The 8039-nt window shown below is 51.7% G+C and overlaps 1 long non-coding RNA gene across 2 annotated transcripts; it reads right to left on the bottom strand.

Moving 5' to 3' along the window:
• Nucleotides 1-69: 69 nt before the first annotated feature.
• Nucleotides 70-7844, bottom strand: LOC143172954 (uncharacterized). 2 transcript variants are annotated; one of them, XR_012997441.1, is made up of 5 exons: nt 6773-7844; nt 5981-6142; nt 5341-5518; nt 4044-4142; nt 70-683 (listed from the first exon to the last, which is right to left on the bottom strand). It is a non-coding gene; the product is annotated as an uncharacterized LOC143172954 (long non-coding RNA). The 2 variants fall into 2 exon arrangements; XR_012997440.1 differs by having other exon boundaries at nt 5981-7844.
• Between the last annotated feature and the right edge of the window lie 195 nt (nt 7845-8039).

Raw genomic sequence — 8039 nt, 5'->3', positions numbered from 1 at the left:
TCCTCCCCAGACCCAGGGAACCGCAAACCCCGGTGACCCGCCAGCCGCAAGGAGTACGTACAGAACAGCTGGCCGTAATGAAGTGTATTAGATCTCACACCGCAGAGCTGGCACAGTGCCATGGAACAGCTTGTTTTAAGTCACATCGTGACCCAGCCCGCTTGTTACCTGTGCGGCCAGTGCCGAAACCAAAGCTATGCTCTTCCAGCTGTGCCAGGAGCGCAGAAGCGCTAGAGTCGGCTCAAACGCTGAGGAAGAGGGAAGCCCACCATCCCTCATGGCTACAATCCGGCATTAGCTTTTTAATCCTTTTACATACTGAGAAATAAGCCACTCTAGCTTGAGAATTAAGAGCTTGATCAGTCTTTCAGATACGTAGGCATTGGGGAGCCATGTCAGGCACACTCGGCTTCTTCCTTTTCCTTCTCTCCACAGGACATCCTGCCCACAGCGTAGAATTCCGTGTTTGGGCGTAGGTCAATATAATGAGCTATACAGTTAGACATAGCAAAAAAAGCAGAAATCATGCCTATGTCCCAGGCATCTTCATGGTCAAAACCATGCCTCTCCAGCTTCTGGAAATGCTCTTCAGTGATGTTATCAGCTTGACAGACTGCAAGAGCAAACTCCAGCATTGCCAGGTCCCGGTCACTCAGGTCAACCAGTTTCCAGTTCACAGTGACCTGTGAGAAGGCAGAAACCAGAGGTAGCACAAATGGACCCAGCAAACAGTCTAACTGGCTGACCACCTTCTTTGCCCCGCAAACCAAAGAGATGGCAGTACACAGGCTCTTACTCAGCACCTGAACCAGCCGTCCTGGCTACCATCAGACAAAAGACTCATCTATTTTACCGCCCTTCTCATCTTGGGGACTGTGGCAGTTTTGCTGAGCAGGCTATGGAAGAGTTCTTGAAATGGGACCCAATGCCACCAGGATGCTGCAGCTCCCCATTGGTAGCAAGTTCCTCCACAGACCAGATTAAAACAGCAAAGAATGTGGCCAGCAGGATGAATGCTCTGCAGGTCAACCATCCCTCCCCACATCTTGCTTGCAAGGTGGATGAGGATACACAGACCCCCACCTTGAGGTCCTACCCCCACTGGCTACTGGTCTGACTGCTCACCAATAAACCTAGTAAGCCAGGTATTGAGTTAGGGCCCCAAACATGTCAAAATTGCTCAAGATTGCTGGGAACCTCATAGATCAAAGGTTCAAAATACAGATTAAGGATCAAAACTTCAGGTGAGAAAGCAGACACATCAGAGGGCCATTCCCACCTCCCAAGGGACCATGCAAAGCAGGTGGGGTGCACACTGTTGTAACCCCACTGATGTGGTCAGCCAGCATTGGCTGCTTGGAATATATCCAATGAAGTGCTCCATGTCCAACCACACAGGTAGGGACATCTATTCACAACACTTGTAGCCACAATTATGAGCTCTTTCTCTGCCTTGCTGAGTCACCCTACAGGGACAGCAAAAGATTTGGCACACTTTGCTGTTACAAATGTCCACCACAGCAAGTATCACTGGGGAAACAGGGAGGGGAGGGCTCCAGGTACAAGCTGCCTGCAGTACAGCCCAGGAGACAGAGCTTCAGAGGTCATGCAAGGAGACACTGCAACCAAAGCTCCTAGATAACAGGACAGGGGACAATGGTTTTAAACTGAAAGATGGTAGGTTTATATTGGACATAAGGAGAAAATGTTTTATGATGAGGGTGGTGAGACACTGGAACAGGTTGTCCAGAGAAGTTGTGGATGTCCCACCCTTGAAGCATTCAAGGTCACGTTGGACGGGGCTTTGAGCACCCTGATCTAGTAAAAGATGTCCCTGCCCATGGCAGGGGGGTTGGGACTAGATAATCTTTAAAGGTCCCTTCCAACCCAAACCATTCTGTGATTCTATGACCATCCATGCGACAAATTTACCTGGATAGTTGCTCGTGAGGCACCTAATTAGGATGAGGGACATGAGATTTGGTCAACAGGGAAACAACAATTCTACATAACAGGAAAACTCAGAGGAGCAAAATTACTTGCTCACGGAGTAGGAAGCTCGGTTGGTACTTCTCTGTGTATGTCTCAGAGGCAAATGGCTAGGGAAGGTGTTGCCTGTTCTTCCTCTGACGCTTTATTGCTGCTTTTAGAGAAAACTGCAGTGTTCTAAAACCTGCTGAGCAGGTTTCAGCAAGTAAACGTTACTGGCAGCTTTTGAAGGCAGAAAGAAAAAACCAAAAGGAACAATGAAGTACCCTAGGACCGGGGCTTTGAGAACTTCTAGTGACCACCAGACAGACAAATCACAACTTCTACAGAGTGTCTAGCCCTGTCACTGCTCTAAAGAAGCTGTGGAAAAGAAGGCTGTGTTTTGTTATACTCTGAATCAATCCTAATCATTTTCACAAACAGCTTCACAACAGGACTGTGCACAGGATCTGAGGAACTTACCTGGCTGCATTATCAACACTCATGCTCTTTGCCTTTGCAATAATTAGCAGCAGGGTTTTTTCAAAACTACACTTCACAGGGAAGGTCAGGGTCCCTCCTCCTCCTCCCCACAAAAACTACTGCTTTACTGGACTTCGAAAATATTTCCATAAAACCAGTGTCCTCTAAGAGCATGAAAGACACTACTAAAACCTCCTGGGTAAAGAGGAGTCAGGAGAAGAGGCCTTCTTGCTCTGGTTCAGTGACAGAAGGTCGCAATGCTGTGATACTGCAGGAGGTATGCTGAAAAGGGTGGGATCCAAAACAGTCCTACTCTTCAAGTCAAAAAGGAAGCATGGGAATGAGAAGGGAAAAACAGTCCCTTGTACAGCTAGGGACATGGCTTCACTCCAGCAGCACAAGCAGAGTAGAAAGCTTCAGAGACTGCATGTACCATGTGGGAGAGGCATAAGACTGCACTCCTCGCTGCCTCCAGATCTTGCTCAGACACTCCTCCCAAGCCCTCATCTCCTATAAGAAGGAGGAGCAGTCTACAATGCGCCAGCTTATTTTACAAAATCCTGGTTTTACTAATGTACCTTCACAGCAAAAGCAATGAGAACAGGCCCCTCGGTGCCCGGTACCACAGGAACTATGAGGGAGGAACAGGCAGCCCTCAAACTGCGTTTCCTCAAAGGCTGGAGAGCTGTGCGGAGTTCCCTACAGCCATGCCCAGCGGCACTGCTGCAGCCAACCCTCCCTCATCTCCACACTGGGGCACCCAGAGGCTGCCTGCTGCACAGGCATCCCAGCGTGCAGCACGCACCTCGGTCCTCTCCCTGCTGCTGCAGGGTACAGTCACCCCCAGGTTCAAAGTCCCCGGTGCAGTGCATCAGGGCCCAGAGGGCACAGCCTCCCTCACACAAATTTTGCGCGCTGCTCTCGGGCAGCTCATCGCCAAGAACTGTTGTGAAGGAAGAACTGCAGGCAGGCTCAGCAAGGACCTGCCCCTCCCTTGGGAGCTGTTTTATGCTAGGCTTTGGCTGTGACCCCACCTGAGCCACGCTGTGGCTGCAGTGCCTGGCTGCATAACCCTGCTGGTCTGGAACCTGACTGACCCCCAGGCCGACTTTCTGGCTTGGTCTTGGATCTGCCTCGTCCCCATGGACTTGCCTGGGAAATCTAGACTCCCGGCTGGCCCTGGTCATCACTGCCAGGCCTACCCGGCTCGCCTTGCACTGGTAGTGTGGTGCTGCAGCCTTGCCCATGAAACCACTGCCTCTGCCTGTGGCCTTCCAGCACGCTCGGCTCCCAGCTCATCTTCCCTTAGGCAGCAGCCCATCCTTTCTTTGTCGTGACACAGAGCACGGTGCAGCGAGGCAGCAGAGCTTGGCTTGAGAGCTGCTTTTTAACACAGGCTAAAGAGTATGAAGCTGTATGCAATACGAGTGAAGCTAGAAGCAGCTGCACAGTTCCAGCCTCTGCCAGCTGTTATTATGGTCTGGGAGAAGGCACGGTGAGGCAATACATCTGAGGATGTCAGAAATGTCGCTTCTAGCAACTTTTTGCATCTACAAAGGGAAGGGCAGTTTTGAGGTGGTTGTATGGTTTACCTGTGTCTTTGTTCATAATGCGTTGTATTAAGCAAAAAGAGCTCTGAATTCAACAGGTCAGTGAGACATGGCTTTCAACACACTGGGCAGAAATCCAGTCTGTTCAAGGAAAAAGAAAAACAAGTCAAGAACTGTAACTTAACACAGAGCACAGAGGGCGACATGAATGCACTAGGCTTAGAGAACAATTTGTTAGCACAGCAGTGCTGGGGAACCTCTGCAGATCCATTCTCTTGCCCTTTGAGCCCATTTATACCTATGGCTGAACATGTAATGACGTGGTTCTTAATTAGGGGTTGCTGCAGTTTCATAGCATGACTGATTGCACCGCTCACTTCAGCCACAGCAGTAATGACCACCATCATATCGGCAAGCCCCTTTCCAAACTGAGAGGCTGTCTCCGCTTGGCCTCCCTACACAGATGCTGCTATGCCCATTCGACCGTCCTAAACCTTCTGTAACTCTCCCCTTCCTTCCTTCTCCCTGCGGGCAAGACCGGGCCCACCCAATCCGAACAGCAAGTCATTTGAGGTGCCGGCACACAGTGGATGTATATGCTGGCACAATGATGCTGCTCTACTTCTCTCCCCATTCTGCCCCCGATAACTGCCAATGCCCAGTCCATCTCTGTGATGGCGTGCAGGGCTGCCTTTCCCAGAGAATCGCTTGCTGCCTCTCACGTGCAGGATCAGCTGATGCAGCACCCACCCGTGCCTGGGTCCCAGCAGTCAGCATTTATCAGCAGGGGTTCAGCCTCAGTGCCTGGCTGCCCACTGCAGTTCTAAACAGTCTGGGTTCGCTGTGGTTGTGCTTCATCAGCTTAGCAACTGCTGTTCTTCAGGGTGTTTATAGAAAAGGAGTAGCCCAGGTGTCACAGACTCCTCTGGCAACCTCCTTCCACTGCCACACAATTGCCTGTGCCTTCCTCCTGTCTCACCTGTCTGTTTACTGTTAGTTAACCAAGGGGAGGCTCTTCCCTCTTCATCCACAACCCATGAGTTTACTTAGGAACCTCTGGCAACAGAGGTTGGCAGCACTGTTTGGATACCCAAGTCTGCTAGGTTGATTGGATCCTATATGTAGGTCTTTGCTGACCCCTTCAGTGCACTGACACGCAGGGGTTTGTGTCACAGCATGTGAAATTTGAGCTGGCTCTTCCTCTGTACATCATATTTACCCTCAAGTCTGCGGACTCCTTTCATTACTACACAAACTTCACCAGGGCCACTGCAACGGTAGCAGAGCACAGATTCAACAGGCTGGCAGGAAGGATAGGGAGGGATGGACTGACACTCACCTGAGAGGAAGCTCTTGGAAGAGAGAAGTCTGCACAGAGCTGTGGCTGGTGGAGCGTTTTAGCCATCAGGAAGGACTGTGTGGCATTCCTCCTCCGCAACAGCAAGGAAGGAAACTCTTGTCCAGTTCCCTCTTTTTCCCCTTATACACAGTTCTGCATTAAGCCTACTGTTCTGCCACTGTGCAGCCCGTTTAGTTTTGGAGAAAAAAAAGTCAAAGCTCAAAAGCAGAAATACCCCCTGAGCCTTTTAATACTGTCATGAAAACAGCTCCTCCCATTTTTTCTCCATTAAAAGTGTTAAAAACACTCCTAATAGTGTCTCAAGTAAACACAGATGCTCTCCCAGAAAAACAAATACATGCCAGTGTTCCAGCTAAGCCCATGCACAAGACACCATCTGAAACAACCCACTAATCTCATGGAACCAGGGAGACTTACAATTCTGCCAACACACTGCAGGATTTCCAGCAAAATCCCCATCCTGTAAACTGGAAGGAGCTTTGCAAGAAGTGCTGCCCGCCTCAATCTCCTATCAGGTTTGTTAGACGTAACTGGACCAGAACTGCTCTCTCAGGGTTTATGACCTACTCGGACTTTGGACCCTTTCCACTGACAGAGTTTTGCAGAAGAACTCCTTTACCTTCATTCCTATTTCCTCCGTAAGGTCCACAATGTCATACGGCATGTCCTTCTTATTGGGTACCAGGTACTGCCCAACAGGTCTTGCAGCGCTCTCTTCCCTGGTGCTGTATGCCACCGGGGGCCACCTCTGGAGTCCCCCTGAGGCTAGGAGAGGCAGAAGCTGAGGAGAAAGGAGAGAGGAGACTTTGTTATTTGGAAGGACACATACCATCTCGGCAGCCTGGGGAGGGAGGACTTTTCCTCAGCTACTCCTGCTTTTCTGACAGGACTCGGGCACCTCTGTCGCTGTAAGCCACCTGCTGCTCCATTAGCGGGGCAGTCGGTGCTCTGGGAAAGGAAACACAAGTCCCATTCCTGGCTGTAGCCCTAAGCTGCTGTGTGGGCATCTGGCAAGCATCACCTCCCCTCGTCCCCCTCCTGTGCACCATCTCAGCTGCAGGCTACGGCTGCTGCTCCTTGCAGTCCTCGCCAGCCATGGATCAGCCCATCTGCACCAATGCTGAACCTGCGGCATCTCCCAAGCTTAAAAGGTGTTTCCTGCCAATCTGCACACAGCAACATCACGTGGATATCCAGCAGTGGCCCTAACAGATACCCTTCAACAAAGGAGCACGAAGAATAAATTCAAGGCCCTTTTTTTCTGCCAATCAGCCTTCCTTCAGGCAAAGCCACCTTCCCTCCTGCAGAACAATCAGTGGCACCAGAATCAGGCCTTCTGGAGGCCTGAAGCAAACAGCATTGTTACACCGGAACCACTGGAAAGGGTTTGGTACTGAGAAGACTGCATCACCCTTTGTAATGCTCCATTACTGTAAGAAGTTGTGGTCTTGCAGCATCTAGGCTATAGGCCTCGTTAGTTCTTGAACTGTGTCGCAAAGGGCTTTACAAAAGCAGCTGCATCTTGCAGATGCGTGGGCTGGGCCGGAGCACGGAGTGACTTGGTGTTGGGGAGTTGGTGCAGGCATGGGAACAGAGCCCAGGTGTCCCGGCGCCCTGCTCAGAGGGCGCTTTGAGTGTCTTCCCAGCGCTCCAGCATGCACCACAGCAGTTCTGAATATTCCCAGGAACATTGCATGATCCCCAGTCACCCCCACCATCGCGTGGTGTCCCCCACAATTTTGGGGTGAAAACTAAACCTGCTGGATCACATATTCTCCCAGTGTTCTTGCTTGGCATACACTTGAGTTCTGGCCTGACACGCCAACACACTACTGCAGCACAAACGAGTAACAATGATAACCAGGGCAGAGACATCTCAGCTCGCTGCTATGAGGAATGAAGATGCTGAAACAGCTGTACATGCTGTACCAGCACGTATCCAGGTACTACCTATGAAAATTATGAGAAAAACACAAAAGCAAGTATAAGCAGGAAAACCAGCTCAGAAATGAAACTTCTGTTTCAAAACAGAAAAACCCCCGTGTAAAAATACACTGGGGTACAACAAGTAGCTTTAGGGCCATTGAAAGCAAGGATTCCCATCACGTAAAGATCAACCACGCATCCGGTTCAAAACCAGGGCAAACCTGTATACATCAATACCAAGGTCTGGTGGATTTTCCTATCACTGGAAGAAAAAGCATTAGAGGATGCAGGGTCTGTGACACGAAGCAGAAGCTTCACGGAGGGACAGTGCACAAGTGCCTGACAGATTTACCCTCCGTTTGCGATGGTGTGTGACGTCCCGAGTGACAAGGAGAAGCTGTCAAGTGGTAGGAGCCGGTGGCCTCGATGAGACCCGACGGCTCCATGGAGGCCACAGCCGGCGTGGCCAGCGAGCCTTTTCTGCTCCACCGCTTCTCCTGCGGATAGACCGGCCAGACGCCACCGCCGGGGGCAAGTCCCTCAGAAGGCACCGAGGCCAGCCGCCGGCCCGGGGTACTCGGGGCCGCGCTTGGCGGCTGCCCGGGGGGACGGACCAGGACCCCGCAGCGCCCGCGGGCCGCCGGGCGGGCGATCGCCGCCCCCGCCCATCGCGTTCGGCCCGGAGCCGCCCTCACCGCGCCGGGGCGGCCCTGCCGCCGTCTGCTGCTCCGGCCCCGCGAGGCGGCTCCTCC

This window comes from Aptenodytes patagonicus, chromosome Z (assembly GCF_965638725.1).
Source record: "Aptenodytes patagonicus chromosome Z, bAptPat1.pri.cur, whole genome shotgun sequence".
Classification (NCBI taxonomy): domain Eukaryota; kingdom Metazoa; phylum Chordata; class Aves; order Sphenisciformes; family Spheniscidae; genus Aptenodytes; species Aptenodytes patagonicus.
This window is presented reverse-complemented; position numbering and strand designations above follow the sequence as displayed.